This window comes from Panthera tigris, chromosome C2, assembly GCF_018350195.1.
Source record: "Panthera tigris isolate Pti1 chromosome C2, P.tigris_Pti1_mat1.1, whole genome shotgun sequence".
Lineage (NCBI taxonomy): Eukaryota > Metazoa > Chordata > Mammalia > Carnivora > Felidae > Panthera > Panthera tigris.
In genome coordinates this window covers 134,450,059-134,467,908 of record NC_056668.1, presented here as the reverse complement: position 1 = coordinate 134,467,908, position 17,850 = coordinate 134,450,059, and positions in this window count along the sequence as shown.

Sequence of the window (17,850 nt, the reverse complement as noted above, 5' to 3'; positions counted from 1 at the left end):
ATGTTAATTATTAGTCTTAAAAAAGATAAGCAAAGCAAATGAACAGGCATGTGTAGACCAGTGTTTATACCTGAGAGAGAGAAAGAAAAGATTTTGAATCCAGGAGAAAACTATTTCTCTCATTTCCTTCCATATGGTTGAATTAAATTAAAAGCTCCTGCAATTGTTCAAAGTTTGCCCAAACCCACTGATTTGACTATGGCTGTTCTCATTATATGGCGAGGGGAACACTGCTTTGTCAAGCTGGAGCTTTGTTGGAATCCAAAAGAAGTGTATGCACTCTGTATTGCCTTATCCAAGCATAGGCTCACCAAGACCCCCTGAGGGTCGCAGTCACACAGAAGCCTGTGCCCTCAGCTTGTCTCCTGGCCGGACTAAGGAAATCAGTGCACAGCTTTGTGGAAGTCCATTTTTCCGTGATTCTTTGAACGCAGGTATTTTAAGTATTTAAAAATGCTGAACACTTGTAATCACCATTGTTTTGTCATTTTTGTTATTTCTTTTCTCATTTTTCGTGATTTGTGTTGATTGAGTATACCAGCACCTTAAAAAAAAAAACAAAACTGTTGGGGCACCTGGGTGGCTCAGTCGGTGAAGTATCTGTCTCATGATTTTGGCTCAGGTCGTGATCTCACGGTTGCTGAGTTCAAGCCCCGCATCAGGCTCTGTTCTGACAGTGCAGGGGATTCTCTCTGTCCCCTCTCTCGCTGCCCCTACCCTGCTTGCTCTCTCTTTCAAAATAAATAAACTTAAAAAAATTTTTTTTAAAAAAGAAAAAAAAAGAACTGTGTTGTTACATGCCCACCGGAATATATAAACATTGCTAATCAAAGCTACTTGTGTGATGGAAACAATTCTTATTTATGTAAGAATTATATAAATTTTATAAGAATTATATTAACTCTTTATGGAGTTAAGAAGGGAGAAAGGATCCAAGGATAGGAGAGACATTTAATCTATCAAGATGTGAGGACTTGAACACAGTTTGTAGTAAGCTTGCTTATGTTTCAGTGAAAATTTGACAAGAAATAAGCTTTCAGTTTAACAACCAGATCTAGTCATTACAGGTTAATAAGAAGAAGGGCTTGAGTAATCTATCTCTCAGTGGCCACACAATTTGTAAACTGAAGATTGAAAATCTTATGGTTGCAAAAAAAGTTACTCAATCTTTTATCCACAGAGATCAGCAAAAATGGCTTCTGAGATTGTCCCAGAATTTAAGTCCATAAAGTGTGAATGTGTCATATTTACTGTTGTTTATTTCACTAGATGTTAGATTAAACAGTCATTAGTTCAATCAAATTACTTAATATTATTACTTCATATGAAATGCTCCATAACCTCAGTACACATCAAAGTGTATAATTTACACCAAAATCATTACTTGCCAATATTTGGGGACCCTGGTAGGAAATCAAGATACCATCTCATCTAGCCAGCTAGAATGAAATTTCTTTTCCTCCTTCCCTGAGAACTGCCTTCCTCAGCCTTTGTCAAAGACTTTGTCAAAATTTTAAACGAAATAGTTGTGCAGTATATAGTAATGATCTAGAATTACTATTACTAAATTTCTCTGAAAGCAGTAATATCCCAATGTCCAGCTGTTCTGAAACTTCCTGCCCAGACTCTTAATGATATGATTCAACTCAAAGTCCAAGAGAAGGAGGAAAAGTAAGTGAGACCATGTACAAAAAGGATTTAAGTTAAAAGTTGGAGAAAGTTACACGGAATGAACTAAAGTCTTGACTTACGGCAGGCTTAACGGGAACTTCCAAAGGAAGCTGGAAGGTGGGGGAGTCCTTTCTCTTTCTTCTTTCTCATACTTTCTTATTTTCTGTATTTTGAAATTTTGAGCCGTTTGGGGGATTTCTGAGGATTGAAACTTTAAGGCTTTATTTTAGTTATTTTTTTTTAACTTCATAAGGGGCCTAATGATAAAATTTTGTGTGGTTCCTACTTCCATCAGAAACAAACTGAATTTCGGGGCGTCTGGGTGGCTGACTCAGTTAAGCATCTGACCCTTGATTTCAGCTCAGTTTTCATCTCATGGTTTGTGAGATAGGGCGCCTCATTAAGCTCTCACTGACACCATGGAACCTACTTAGGATCTTCTGCCTTCCCCACTTGTCCTCTCTCTCTCTCTCTCTCTCAAAAATAAATAAACAAACTTAAAAAAAAGAAACAAACTAAATCTAACTGAGCAGACATATATGGGATGCCTAGGCTCTGTGGGATGTTTAAGATCCAGAGTTATGCCCCCCAGAAGATTATATCCTGACAGAGATGGACACATGCATCAAATGTTGAGGAACAGTTCACGTGTGTAAATTACATAGATGAAGGACACTGGGAATAACCAAGTTAACAACTCTGAAGAACAGATTTTATTACATTTTTATGTTCATTTTTCTGATGATAAATGATTCTAGAAAACCTAGGAAATTTAGAGAAGTCCTCTAGACACCAGAAAAATCCCCTGGAGATAATCACCATTAGCAGCATTTTGATGTTCAGTCTGCTAGCCTGAAAGACAAATGAAAAAAGGTAAGCATGAGAACCGTGATAGAGGTAGAACTGATAAGATTTGACAACTGATTGGATGTGGTGAGAAGAAAGTCATCAAGAATAACCATATTTCAGAACTAAGCAACTTGGTGCACAGTGATGCAATAAACCAGATAAGGAACATGAGAAGAGCAGCAGACTTACAGGGAAAAGACAGGTGTAATTTTTTTTTTTTTTAACTTGAGAATGAGAGAGAGAGAGAGAGCATGAAAGGGGAGAGGGACAGAGGGAAAAAGAGAATCTTAAGCAGGAGCCATGCTCAGGGCGGAGCCTGACACAGGGCTCCATCCCACAACCCCGGGATCATGACCTGAGCCAAAATCAAGAGTCGGACGCTCAACTGACTGAGCCCCCCAGGGACCCCTGGACGGGTGTAAATTCAAATTTTGCACTGGAGATAACAGCAGTGGAGTCACATGGAAATCCTAGTATGTGGATGGTTAGGTAGAGTTGATATTCTTAAGGTATAAGAATACCTACCAGTAATATTCTTAAGGTAACCATATTTAAGTTGGTCATTTTAAATTTAGTTTTTAAAGATCATTCTCAACTATATACCACAAACTCTGAACCATAGTGAGGAGAAACAGAGGTTATATTTTGATCTTCATCATTAGCTCAGATGAATACATTTCAAATCTCTCTGTATTTTATAAAGTGCTCCTCCCATTATCTGTGGTATAAAGTCCCAAAGAGATATGCAACGAATATTCCCTATTCATAAGTAATTTTGACCAATGTTTACCAAAAATTTCTTATCGCAGATACCTACCAAAACATTAATTGGTTAAAAATCCGGGTTTATGGGCCTTATTCTGTTCTACAAATGAGACCACAACGTCGCTGAGAACTAAATGGTTACTGACAATGAAAATAAGTCACAGAACTAAAACCGAGGGAAGCCTAGAGATTGAGACTTAGAGAAGTCAGCTTTGCTCAGTGGGCCAGGGTGGCTAAACAGGAAGGATAGCTATAGATCCATTTTCATTTTCCCTATTCTTTCAGACCCTTAAGCATCTTCTTTCTGCCGAGTTAGCCCACTTGCATCTGAAGCCAATAAGTAAGTGGTTGTCTACCCCATTTTCATTATCCGTTCTTCCTTGCTACCAATTTCATACTTTGTTCATGTAGGCCATGACCCCTGACCTGGGGGATTCATTTTGATCGGTGTAAACCAAACACGATTTGTTTTGAATTCATTTCATTTTACTAGTCATTGGTTGATGTGCAGGCATGTGATCAAGTTCTGACCAATGAGACGTAAAAGGGATTCGGTTTCTGAACTCTATAAAAGTTCTTTCCTCCTTAATTAAAAAGAGAGCAGCGGGCATAGAAAGGCCATTGCCCAACCTCTGCTTCACCCCCAAAAGACAGGATTAGTTTGAGCGTTGGCAGCCGTTTCACCACATTGACTAACAACATTAAAATAGGCTGGGGATAGCCGTGCACCAAAAATCAGAAAATCATGGATCTTCTACAACACGTCTGGAATGCCGAGCCAACCCTGAAATCCCTATCTCCAAACTTTCTATTGCGTTTAACCATTAATTGGCTTTATAGTTTAAGCTATTATTAGACTGATCTACTGTAACTTGCAGTGAAAAGCAGCCCTAATACTGTTTGTAAAGCATCTCGCATGCAGTATGCACTCGACAGATTTTAATTTAAATAAAATGAATGTGCAGGCTGAGATGGACCTTGTAAAGCCTAGATTTAGTCCAGCTAAAGAGTGGGTCTGGGATAGGCACTCAGGTCCCAAAGTCCTGCATACTTCACTTAAGACCAGCTTCACTATTAGCCATAGCTAGGTGTTGGCTTTGCTTTCTTGATTTGTTTTTCAAAGTAGTTAGATGCATGCCTCGCAACAACCCAGGTTGCTGAGTTCCAGCAAGATCACCCGCCCCAAGAGAGGGACGATAGACATTCTTCATCAGACCACTTTTCACTCCTCTGAGCATTGCTATGAACCACGCGTCACCATTATATCTTCTCTCCCTGCTCCTTTCTGCTCCTTGAGAACAACCACGTTGGAGTGGAATGAACAGGGGCTTGGCAGAGTAAGAGACATGGAAAAGGAACAGAGGGCTGAATAATCCATCAGCTGCCTAATCCATCTCTGAATAATTCATAAACTGACTAATCTGACCCTGCCATCCTGCCTATACATCTAGGAAAACAAAAAGGAGCCTTCAGGCAGCTAGCCTTTTCACTTCTTCCAATGAGCTCCAATATCTCAAGGCAAAGCCAAGAATTGTTCCTGCCACCACCACATCCATGGGGCCTGGAAAGGGCAGCCGTTCAGTTGTGTGCTCTTCTCTGTAGTTTCACAACCAATAACAGCAAAATACTTTAGTCAGAGGAAACAAAACATCAAAGCATTCAAAGGAAATGAGGTCCTCAGAATCAAGTCCCCAATGTTCCCAGGAAGAGACTCCTCATGGTTAAGAAAAAAAGACAAAAAGAGCACATTTTAAAACCCGATTCTAGATCTCCCTTCCTTCTCAAGAACAGAAATATGTATTTCACAGTCCCCAAGGTGGGGACATGATAGAGAGCCTAGGTCATTGAAAAGGAATATAGCACTACACCTGTTAACCTGACACGGAAGGATGGTAAACACCAGTGTTTTCTGTTATGGATGCGCTCTATGTCTTTGACATAGGAAATCTATATTTTAGGGAGAAAATCATCGGCTCCATAGAGTGTCCCCAGTTATTAACGGGACAACTATATGACAGGAATTTTTAAAACCTGGTGAGATTGGGAATCGGGTAGCTAGTACCCACATCTAAACTTTAAAGAGGAAGATGGCTGTGACTACATGTCATTATTTGTTGAGTTACAACAATCCCAAGACATTTGCCCTCTCGGGTGAGAAAGAAAGCTGCAATGGGAGTGAAAAGCAAATATGTCATAGGCGCCTTTATTCTTTCATTCCCCACACTTTCACTCTTTTGCTGAGTGCCACCCCGACTGCTGGGCACTGTGCCGGGCAGAGGGACTTGTCAAAGAATCACGTAAGGCCTCTGCCCATGAGAGTTCACAGATTTAGGTACAAAATTATTCACGTAGGAGCCCTGAATTCATTCTATTCGGGCAGTACCACTTGCCTTGCTATAAACCACATTGAATTCCACAGAATGTTGCAGGCAGGGGAAGCTATCGGGGAAGGGGAAATGGGGATACTGGAAGGTTTGAATGGTTCATCAGCTGGCTTATCCATCTCTGAATAATTAAGGAACTGGCTACTCTAAACTCGCCTCTCTAAACCAGCCTCGCGTGGAAAAGTTGCTCAATAACATTTGTTAGAGGGATAAATGAGCCCTCTCTCCATGCGAAATAACAAAAAGGCAAATCCATCTCTGAAAGGTGAGAGATCAGATGGCAAAATCTCCCAATCTCTAGTTCATCGCTTTGCCACACACAATACCTTGTAAGTGAAAATAAAACCTTTTATCGTTGATCTAGACCTTTCTTTGTCATTCACACTTTGAGTCTCTTGTCATCATGCTTTGACCTGCTTCATAAATTTTCATAAAGCTTTTTTAAAGTAAATATTTTATTGGCATAAAACATGGAGATAGAAACGTGCACAAACTATAAGCTCAAGGTATTTTTACCATGTACTCATACTGGTTAACCACCATCTGGATTAACAAATAGAGATTACTAGCACCCAGATACCTCCTATGCAAGCCTCTGCCTTTAGCCACCTCCCAACTCCCCCCACCCCCCATACACACACAGGTAACTGCTATTCTGACTTTTCTCACTGTGGCTTATTTTTGCCTGTTTTCAAATTTCACATAAATGATTAACCGTGTACATTTTTAAAGAGGTTTTTTTTGTTTTTTGTAACATTTATTTATTTTGAGAGGGAGAGAGCATGAGTTGGGGAGGGGCAGAGAGAGAGAGAGGGAGAGAGAGAATCCCAAGCAGGCTCCGCCCTGTCAGCGCAGAGCCCAACACGCAGGGCTCAAATTCACGAATGGTGAGATCATGACCTGAGCTGAAACCAAGAATGGGTACTTAACCGACTGAGCCACTCAGACACCCCGAGATATTCTTTATTGATTATCAGCTATGTGCAAACTATTCTCCACCAAGGTCGGACTCTTCCTCGCTGGATTTAATAAGAATACTATCCCACACTTCCTTAATCTGACTGGCTTCGCAAAATATGATTTGATCATTGTAGAGATGTTCATGCTTCCCACAGAATTTACAGTTTGGAGAATAATTCTAAGACCTGCTTTGCATAAATACCTCCTTAAGAGTAAGCTGCCATGAGCCAAAGAGTTACTATGTAGTATTTAAAACGTAGGACTATAGGGGCGCCTGGGTGGCTCAGTCGGTTAAGCATCCGACTTCAGCTCAGGTCATGATCTCACAGTCTGTGAGTTCAAGCCCCACGTCAGGCTCTGTGCTGACAGCTCAGAGCCTGGAGCTTGCTTCAGATTCTGTGTCTCCCTCTCTCTCTCTGCCCCTCCCCTGCTCATGCTTTGTCTCTCTCTGTCTCAAAAATAAATTAAAAAACTTAAAAAAAAAATAAAATAAAACGTAGGACTATATAAAAAGAGAAGTTCCATTTCCCTTGAGGGGGGCTGGATCACACACATCACGGGGGAGAGGCAAGTCACTTGGGCCAACGGCTAAAGCAGAGTCCTGGGGGCTTTGGGGGATTAGATAATTAAATGAAGTTGACATTAGCTGATGAATTATAAAGGTGAGGCAGAGTTCGAGACGTGTTGTTGGGCAAATACGAGAAGCTAAATTTGTCTTTGGGTATCTTAGGTCAAACTCGCCAGAAGGAGACCCTGAATGAGGATCTGTGTGCAAGGAATTTATTAGGGAAATGCCCCCAAGGAAGTGGAGAAAGCATGGAAGAATTGGAGACTAAGTGAATAATTTAAAGCAATGTCCCAGCCTTAGGCTGATCCCACAGGGAGTTAGAGAGTGTAGATTACCAACCACTACACTACACTGACATGTGAGTCAGGCTTTGTGGTACTGTATTTATCAGTCAGTCATTGACAAAAGCTACTACTGGCGGGAAAGAGGGGAAGAAGGAAGCAGGAGGCCAGTGTAGGACAAAACTCCCAGGCATAGCCAGCAGGCTGTTTGTGTGGGCAAGTGGCTTCAGCAATCTGCAGTCAAGCCTTCAAAGTGAGTCACTCACGGGGACAGGTCATTAGAAGCAAAAACACACAGATGCTGAGGAAGGGGCACCCAGAAACCAGAGCAAGATCCATGGGACGAAAAAGGAGGAACTTGAGTGCTCACATGTCAGCCTTACGGGGCAAGGACAGGCCTAGTAGCAGGGGACAAAACCGAAAATCAGGGTGCAAGTAAAATCAGCAATAGCCCATGATGGGGCCAGACAGTCCAGCCTTCCTTTTTTATTGACTCATCCACTGAGCATGATTGACTTTGTCCGGGCTGTAGGTTCAGGACCAGAACAGACTAATTGGATGATTTAATCTGACGGACTTCGTTACCTATGTTCCCAGTAGTCTTTCTGCGTGAGAGTTCTACAGTTCAGTAGCTGTATCATTCATTTTTTCATTCATTCTCAAATGTTTTTGAACATCACCACATATCAGACACTTCCTGAAGAATAGAACGAACAAGACCAATATGGTGTCTGCTTTCACGGAACATACGTTACAGTCTAGTAGTTCAGAGAGGAAAAGGAACTTGCCCTAAACTACAAAGCTAGAGAGGCAGAGATAGCATCTCAGCCCAGATACCCAGATCTCACCCCTGGAACTTTGAATCCAGCTGGCTCCCTGGAAGATGCAAACAATGAAATCACTCATGGCAATATAGAAGCTATGGCTATGTTTTTCTTCCTCCCTAAAAAAAAAAAAAAAAAAAAAAAAAAAAAGGCTTCTTGGGATGGTGGGAGAGAAAGGTCAAATGAATTTAATTATCTTATTAGCAATTTTGGGAGAGGTGTTGCTTTTTCATTAAAACACAATTATAAAAACTGAGCAAAAATTAAAAATCAAGTTCAATTTTTGTACAGAGACCACAAGGCCAAAAGACTATCCTTTCCCTTTTATAAACACCTTTCCCAAGGTGTGAAAAGACTTGGTGATAGGTGTGTAATTTTACTGATCCTTTAGAAGCAGCTGAAATGTGGAAAAACCAGAGAGCTGGCTTAGAATAGAGCCCCTGCCTTAGCTTCAGCTGCCTAAATGTGGTCATTTCAAGACAGATTCCCAAAGTTAATTATGTTTTCCTGTAAAATGTAGCATTAATTGTAAGTGTAGAGTATTAAAATGGAATGTATAATACACTACTCAGATGGTTTGTTGTATTTTTTTTTCCCAAATAAGTGTATCGCACATGAGGTCCCTGTAATGGTATTAATTATTTATCGCTCTATGTGGAGAAAATATCAATTATAATAAAGTGTAAAAGGGTTATTAGCTTTTCTGAGCAATAAATAAAGTGGAAGTTGTGAGATCAATAGGATGAATATATTAAGTTAAAATTCTCTTTTGCCATAACAGCTGATAGGATTTTATATACCAATCTCATGAAAGTGTTATAGACATTTAGAAAAGAGATATATTAAATAAAAATAAAATCTATTAAAGAAGGTAATTTTAAATATTTAATGGTATAATTAAGTCTTATTAATGTAACATTCTTTATTTTTCAGATTAAAAATTCACGGGATTGTCATCCCTTTCATCTTAATCAGGCACCGTGTTTGTTGTAATTATTTGTTATGTATTTTCATTAACATTTGATGAATATTAACCGTTTGAAATAAAACGGTATTTTTTTTCTTTAGCTATGGTGACTAACAGGGGCTACTCCACAGCTAGCAGATGGAGAGCCAGAAAAGAAATGGGAGCCATTCCAGAAAACTCTCCGAGGTGAAGGGCAAGCACAGTCAAAAGTTCTTATGGTTTCACCTCCTGCTTCCAACCGTGGAGGACCCAAGTCTTTGCCACGCCCGAGAAAGCCCGTCTTAGCATCATCCGGAAGCACAAGGTCTAGAGGGGCAGAGAACCGAACGCCAATAGAGCTTCTGGTGCTTCCTCCTTTAGTTTCAGGCAAGTTGCTAAACCTCTTGAGCCTCCATTTCCTTAACCAAAAAAAAAAAAAAAAAAAAAAGGGAATAATAGCCCCTTCCTTGCAGGGCAGCTGTGAGGATTAGAAAGAGTAAATATACAGAGCCTGGTCCAGAGTAGATGCTGGATAAGGAAAAAGAAGTCATAATTTGATGCACCCACTTGAGGCCATAGAGAAGTTCCTGATTCAGTTTAGCTGGAGAAATAAGAAAGTAATACGACATAGCCAATGCTCCACGTCCTTTCAAAGAGCAGGCATTAAAAATTGGTGCGAACTTGTATGCTACGAGAGACACCGTTAGGAAGGTTAACAGACAAGCCACGGGCCCAAGAAAATATTTGCGAATCGTATCTCTGATAAAGGACTTTGATTCAGAATATATAAAGAACTCTTACAACTCAATAAGACAAAACGCTGACTAAAAAAATGGGCAAAATATCTGAATAGACGTTTTAAGTAAGAAGGTATATAAATGGCCAAATATGTACGTGAAAACGCGCACGACGTCCTCGGTCATTGGGAAGAGGCTGACGAAAATCACAGTGAGTTTTTGCACCCCACCACTCGTCAAAGCAGCCATATTGAAAGGAAAGGCAATACCAGGTGTTAGTGAGCATGTGGAGACATTTTAAAACCTCATATATTGCAGGCAGAAATATAAAATGGTACAGCCACTTCCGAAAACAGTTTGGCAATTTGTTGAAAGGTTAAACATGAACTTACCATGCGACCCAGCAGGTCCACTCCTAGGAATATACCCAAGAGAATTCTGTCTCCCCGTCCTCCTCCAAAGGCAGCCCCTGTCATCCTACCTTTAATGTTTTTTCATGTCTATTCATTCATTTCCTAGAGCCCCAGAGAAAGAGGTTAAAGGAAAATGGGTGGAGGCATGGGCTAATCACAAATAAGGAGGCCTCGATGAAAAGCTAAGACCCACAGGTTCATTCATCAGCTAAATGATTTCCAGTTTCTTCTCCCTTCACATATCAAATCTATTGAAGGACAAAATGATAGAATTTCCCTCGTTTGTATACAGTAGGCACCATGACTGTTTCATGCCCAAGAAAGTACACGCGAAACTTAACTCTACAACATTTATGGATCATGATACCATACCGAGAAAAAGGAGGCACGGGCCGGAACATTAACACCAGTCTAAAAGTATGAACCGTCTTTCGCTAACTGCATGTTTAACTTTTGGCAAGCTCCACATTGAAATCCTAGGGACCTTTGTGCCTTAAATTTCTTCGGGCACATTTCATAATTTCTGACCAACAAAAATTGTACAAATGAAGTTATTTAGTTGCCTTTAGCTTCAGATTACTCATTAGGGAAAAACACGTGCCCCAAAGGTCAGTGTTCGGTGTTGGTCAGCTTGGTTATTCGTCACCGGAAACTGTAGGCTTTATAAAATGAGTTCACGTATGTAAGGAAAATGTGTATGTATTGATACAAATGCCATCTTCCCTGAGGGGTAGCAAGAGGAGATAAGTGCCGTTGTAACACTGACACTCTTGTGCAACATGTGTCACAGCTTTCCAAGAGCCTTCACGCTGAATGAAATTCACAAGGGAACCCCCAAGGGAAAAATCTGGTTTGAGGAACTTCTGGAGGAAGAGGGGATGGACGAGTAACTAATACTTTCTGATACCAATAAAGATGTTCTGTTGAGGGAGGAGAGGAGGTGATAAATGCTATCTAGATTTAAAAGGGAAAAAATGTGAAGACTGCGGGCCTCATCGGTGATACGTTGTGTTGGCCTAATTCTCTATGTGTGAGCATGATTCTAGCAAGCGCATCTGTATCACGAGCTATTTCTACCCCCAGTAAAGCTGTAAAAGACCCCATGGGAGGAAAGCACGACGACGGAGTGAGGAAAGACTAGCCTACCGCAGGTAAACCGGACTGCATCCACCCAATATTGTTTACACAACACACTGTGGCATTGGATCATTTTTTAAAGACTTGGCTTTGTCTCCTTTTTAATTATGAAGGATAAAATAAAATTGAGTGACTGAGAGGAATAAATAGATAATGAAGTATCAAGGGTTTTTATATAGAAGCTCCTTATTAAAATGACTGTCTCCTTCAACTGTTTAATCTAATTTCTGCAAGGCAGGTTTTCACTTGTTCTGCTCATATAAATGCACAGGTATTAGAGGTATTATTAAGACACTGTGTAGTTCACACTCAGAGCTTGAAGAACTGCTTTAACCCCTTAAATGCTCAGTGAATCAACTGAAGAGGGACAACGTGAGGCGAGGAAAAGAAAACACTCATGGGAGACAGTTGGAAGCAATTTGTTTAAGCTCCAGATTAGACCTCTGTCCCTGTCCTCACATGCTGGTCCTCTACAAAATATATAGCCCCACTTGCAATCCATGTTTATGGAACTGGGGCCTCGAGCTGGATACTTTATGATTCAGGGGTCATACATAATAAAGATATCAAGATTGGAAGTGGGGTTTCCAACCAGACAATGGGCAAGTCTCTGTCATCTGCACTTCTATAACTTTTATGGTCATCTTGCCTATCAGGAAAAAAAAGAAATAAATCGGACCTCTTGAGTGTCCTAGTAACAATCTTGAAATATTCTTTCTTAATTCTCTGGGTGTTGCCAATGAACCAAGTTCTAGACAAGCTGTTCTCAAAGCGTGGAGTCCTGACCAACAGCATCAGCATCATCTGGTTGGTAGAAATGCAAGTTCTGAAGACCACCCCAGACCCACAGAGTCAGAAACTCGGGGAGTGGGACTCAACAATATGTGCTATAATTAAGCTTTCCGGGGGATTCTGACACTGGCTCAGTTTTGAGAATGACTACTCTAGATTGCTTGCATTTCAAGGGCTGCTTGACCAGTCACAGAAAAGGGGGAGACACGCAGCTTTAGCCTGGCATTTTTTATTCTGACGTTGCCCTTCTCTAACCAGATACTAGCACTCTGAACCAGTCATTTAATCCCTTGTAAACTGAGTAACTGGGCAGCTTACCATATGGGCAACTCGGGCAAATTGGCAGGATGCCACTGAGAAAGTTATGCAAATAGGGTGTTTGTGCAGGCTTTGATGACACTTTCAATATTCCTTGTTGAATTAGCAAAGCCTTTAAGTGGGTACGGGACTGTCCCCAGCCCCGGGAATTCCCAGTAAGAGATAGGACCTTGGAAAACCCAAGTCTTAGTAAGGTTGATGGAGTTCCTTAAGAGATTATTCACAAAGATTGGGTCCAAAGAAAGTTCATCCTACAAACCAAACATGTATGCGAACACATACACGCACCCCTAAAAATCAATCCATTTAGAGTAGAAATTGTAATAAGCCTTTGACTTCACAGTGAAACTGTTCTTTCTATGTAAACAACAATAGTAATTATTATAATAAAGTAAAATATAATAAATAATATATATACCCCACTTAATGGATTGTCACCTGAAGCTGTTGGTTTGAATTGTGTGTGTTACACGGAAAAATGATTACTTTTGAATACCTAATAAAATCCTGTTTAAATTTAGATAAGCTTTTTTTTTGTATCTCTTTCCATACTTTCACATACCTGCGGTTTTGTGTTTTTCTTCTCCAGTTATAATGAATAACACTCTTTAGCCTCATTCTTTTTCTTTAAATGAAAAAGAAAAACAATAAAAAGAAAGCTAAAATGAAAAACACTCCCATACTCAACTGAAAGGTTGGAAACGTAACAACACAAATTCTGAGAAATACAAGTTTCGCCTACACCGCACACACCTTATTCTTTTGTTACTATTTCAATACTTAAAAGTACAGTGTAAGCCTAAAATAGCTCAAACGTTATGACAATGTTTCAGTAACAAATACCCTATCAGGTCTCCACTGAGAAATTTCAGCAGAAGGTAGAGTGCTTTGCTTTTATTTATACCGAGCAAAATCTGAGAGGCCCAAACTCAAGTCACCTGGGGAAATTTGGTGAGAATTCCTTGAAAAATATCATCTCACCTTAAGGAGAGTAGGGCTGCTTCTGAGACTGCCTCTTAAGGATCATGGCTATAGTAGGTGTGAAAGAGCACTCAAGAGTATACTCCAACCTGATGCTTCTAAACTTTTAAAGGATGTGGGGATTGCCTGGGGGGGTTGTGAGTATGCAGATACTGATTCACTAGATCTGAGGCAGGGCCTGAACTTTGTATTACTAGTCAGCCTCTAGGTGATGCTGATGCTTAAGATCCCTGGGCCACACTTCCCTTCGCAGACCCTACTCCAGCTTTTATCCCCAGGACAAACCTGACAATGAGAAGGACCTCTCCTGAAATTACTTCTTTGTTCTTAAAAGCCAAGGTAAGGTTATACCATTGCATTAACCATTATTATTAAAAAGTTCACAAAATGTCTTCCTTTGCTGAAGGAAGACACCCAGGAAATACTGTAGAGTTTATTTTCTATGTAATCATGGATACGATTCTTAACCCTTTGAGCCTCATCCATTTAGCTAATAGTGGACTCTTCCCTGGGTGCCAGGCCCTGTGCTGTGCCCTAGAGATAGTGAAGATGCACAGGGAAGCTGGTGATTTCAGAGACTGTGATGAGGGCTAGAATAGGGATGATGGCCAGGTAAGGTCACAGGAGCCCCAAGAGGAAGCACCTACAAAACTGAGACCCTTGTGACAAATATGAATTAACCAAGCAAGGGGGAGATTGTTCCTGTTGGGCCTGCTATTAAATAAATAGTGGCCTCAATGAACCATGACCCTCTGTGTCCATACCCTTTTGTAATGTGATGCTGCTGCCATTCCTATCAAGCAATTGAAGAGTTCTCCCTTGAATGTGGGCTGCCCTTGTGGCTTTTCTCTGACCAAGAGAATGTGGGGAAAATGACATGCAATAATGCCAGAGTGTACATGTTAAGGGATCTGTAGTCTCCATTCCTACCTTCTTAGAACATATGTGAAGAAGCTGGGCTAGATGATTGAATGATTAGAGACCACATGGAGAGAGATATCCCAATTCTGTAGCCTTCTTCACCAAGGCCCAGACATGTGACAGAGTCCACTGTAGGCCCCCCAGCTCCAGCTGGCCCATCTGATGACTACGGCCACACGAGAATACTCTGGCAAGGCCAGCAGACACACCAAATCGTGAGAAATAATAAAGCGTTGTTATTTTGAGACAGTAAAGGTTGGGGTGGTTTGTTACACAGCAACAGACAACTAAAATACCTGAAAAGGAATGAGAAAGAAAGAGAGAGAGTGTGTGTGAGCCAGGGGAAGGAGGTAGCAGATATATGAAAAAAATTAAGCAAGTCAATATGTCAGGACACGATGGTGTGAAAGGGCAGTGGTAAGATTTGGACCTAATGAGCAAGGCAAGAAACAAGTCTGTGGAGGGCATTGTAGAGAGTTTAAACTTTATTCTGACACAATTTGGAGCCATAGCAGTGATTTCAGTTGAGGGGGATGACACCAGATTCTTAACTTGTAAAGGGAACATTAATACTAGTTACTTACTCCTCCTAGGAGTTTTAAAACTACCTAGCGAGAATTAAATGACATATACTGGTGAAAAATGTCATGGGGGCAGGGAACTCCATCGACACTCTGGACCAAGATGGCAAAGTAGGGGGCTCTTGAATATCCCCCCTCTCACAGGCACACTGGGTGCACAGCTACACACAGAGATATCCAGAAACTAGTTGAATGACTCCTACATATTAGGAAACTGAGAAAATGCCCATATCAAAATGGGTAGGAAAGACTGAGACACACACTTGCCATAAGCATCACCCCCCACACAGTGGCCAACTCTCAGCTCCTTCCTGAGAAGTGAAGCTCTCATTTCTAGGGTCCCAGCTTTTAAGGCTTGTCCCCAAAGGATAAACCCCCAAATTATCTAGCTCAGAAAGTCAACAAGCCTTTTTTTAAAAAAAAAATTTTAACATTTATTTATTATTGTGAGACAGAGAGAGACAGAGCATGAGCATGGGAGAGGCAGAGAGAGGGAGACACAGGATCCGAAGCAGGCTCCAGGCTCTGAGCTGTCACCACAGAGCCCGATGCAGGGCTTGAACTCACAAACCGCGGGATCATGACTTGAGTCAAAAGTCGGACGCTTAACCGACTGAGCCACCCAGGTGCCCCAGAAAGTCAACAAGTCTTGAATTCATGAGTCTTTTAGGGCTATAACAAAGAAACAGTTCTTAACAGGCATGTGAGCACTTCCCATGGCTATCCCCTCCCCCGCCACCCCAGGCTCAGGGTAGAAGGAGTAGACAAAAATGCCCATCTCCCATTTTTTCCTGGTAGGAGTTTGACCTCAAACTTCCCCAGCTGCTGGCTAAGGATCCAGCTTCTAATCAGTGTGCATCTAAGTGCTGACTTCAATTCTTCCCTTTGAGACACTGATAGATCTTGGCACACCCTCACCTATGAGGTACCACTAAGAATAAAGGCAGCAGCATAGACAATCACAAAGTTTCAAGAGATATCCAAGATCTAGGGCAGGGTTGAACAGCGAGAACATCTCCTACATGAGACCATTCCTACAAGGCTGGGAGTGAAAATAGCTTAGGAGACTTATGTGACATCATCCAACTTACCGATATATGCATTATAGAAATACCAGAATGAGAAGAAAGCACATAAGAAGTGTAAATATGCCCTATCACTCCCAATATCAATATACCTACATTTATAAAGCAAATATTAAAGGACCTGAAGGGAGAAATAGACAGCAATACAATAATAGTAGGGAACTTTGACACCCCACTTTCAACAATAGGTAGATTGACTAGACAGAAAATCAATAAGGAAACATTAGAATTAAACTCTATTTTAGACCAAATGGACATAACAAATACATACAGAACATTCCATCCAACAGCAGCAGAATACATATTTTTCTTGAGTGCACATAAAACATTCCCAGAATATATTACATGTTGGGCCACAAATAAGTCTTAATAAACTTAAGAAGATTGAAATCATATCAAGCATCTTTTCCAATCACAATGGTATGAAACTAGAAATCAATTACAAGGAGAAAAATGGAAAATTCACAAATATGGATTAAACCACATACGTCCAAACAACTAATGAGTCAAAGACAAATGAAAGAGAAAGCAAAAAATATCTTGAGACTAATAAAAATGGAGATACCACATACCAAAAGTTATGGGATGTGGCAAAAGCAGTTCTAAGAGGGAACATTATAGTGATAAGTGCCTACATTCAGAGACAAGTAACCCAAATACATAGCTTAGCCTTACGTCTCAAAAAACTAGAAAAAGAAGAACAAACTAAGTCCAAAGTTAGTAGAAGGAAGAAAATAACAAAGATTAAAGTAGAAATAGATAAAATAGAAATGAGAAAGACAATAGTAAGATCAATAAAAGTGAGACTTTTTTGGAAAAATCAGCAAAACTGACAAAGCTTTAGCTAGACTAACTATGAAAAAAAAAGAAGACTCACAATCAAAATTAAGACAAGACATTAGAATTGATAACACAAATTCTAAGGATCATAACAAACTACTATACAACCAATTAGATAATCTAGAAAAAGTTGAGTAAATTCCTAGAAACGTATAATCTACCAGACTGAATCATGAAGAAACAGAAATTTTTAACAGACCAGTTACTAGTAAGGAGATTGAATCAGTAATCAAAGACTTCCAACGAACCAAAGTCCAGAACCAGATAGCTTTACTGATAAATCCTACCAAATATTTAAAGAATGAATGCCAATTTTTCTCAAACTCTCCCAAAAAATAGAAATGGAGGGATCACTTCCACACTCATTTTATGAGACTCCCATTACCCTGATACCATAGCCTGACAAGGACACTACAAGAAAATAAAATTACAGGCCAATATCCTTGATGAATATAGGGGCCAAAATCCTCAACAAAATATTAGCAAACCAAATTCAATGGTACATTAAAAGGATCATATACTAGGGGTCCTGGATGGCTCAGTCGGTTAAGCATCTGACTCAGGTCATGATTTCACGATTTGTGAGTTCAAGCCCCACACTGGGCTCTAGGCTGGCAGCATGAAGCCTGCTTGGGGTCCTCTCCCTCCCTCTCTCTCTGCCCCTCCCCTGCTCATGCTCTCTCTCTCTCTCAAAATAAATAAATAAATAAATAAATAAACAAACTATATACTATGATCAGGTGGAAATTATTTCTGAAATGTAGTGAGGTTCAGTATAATGCAAATCAATAAATGTA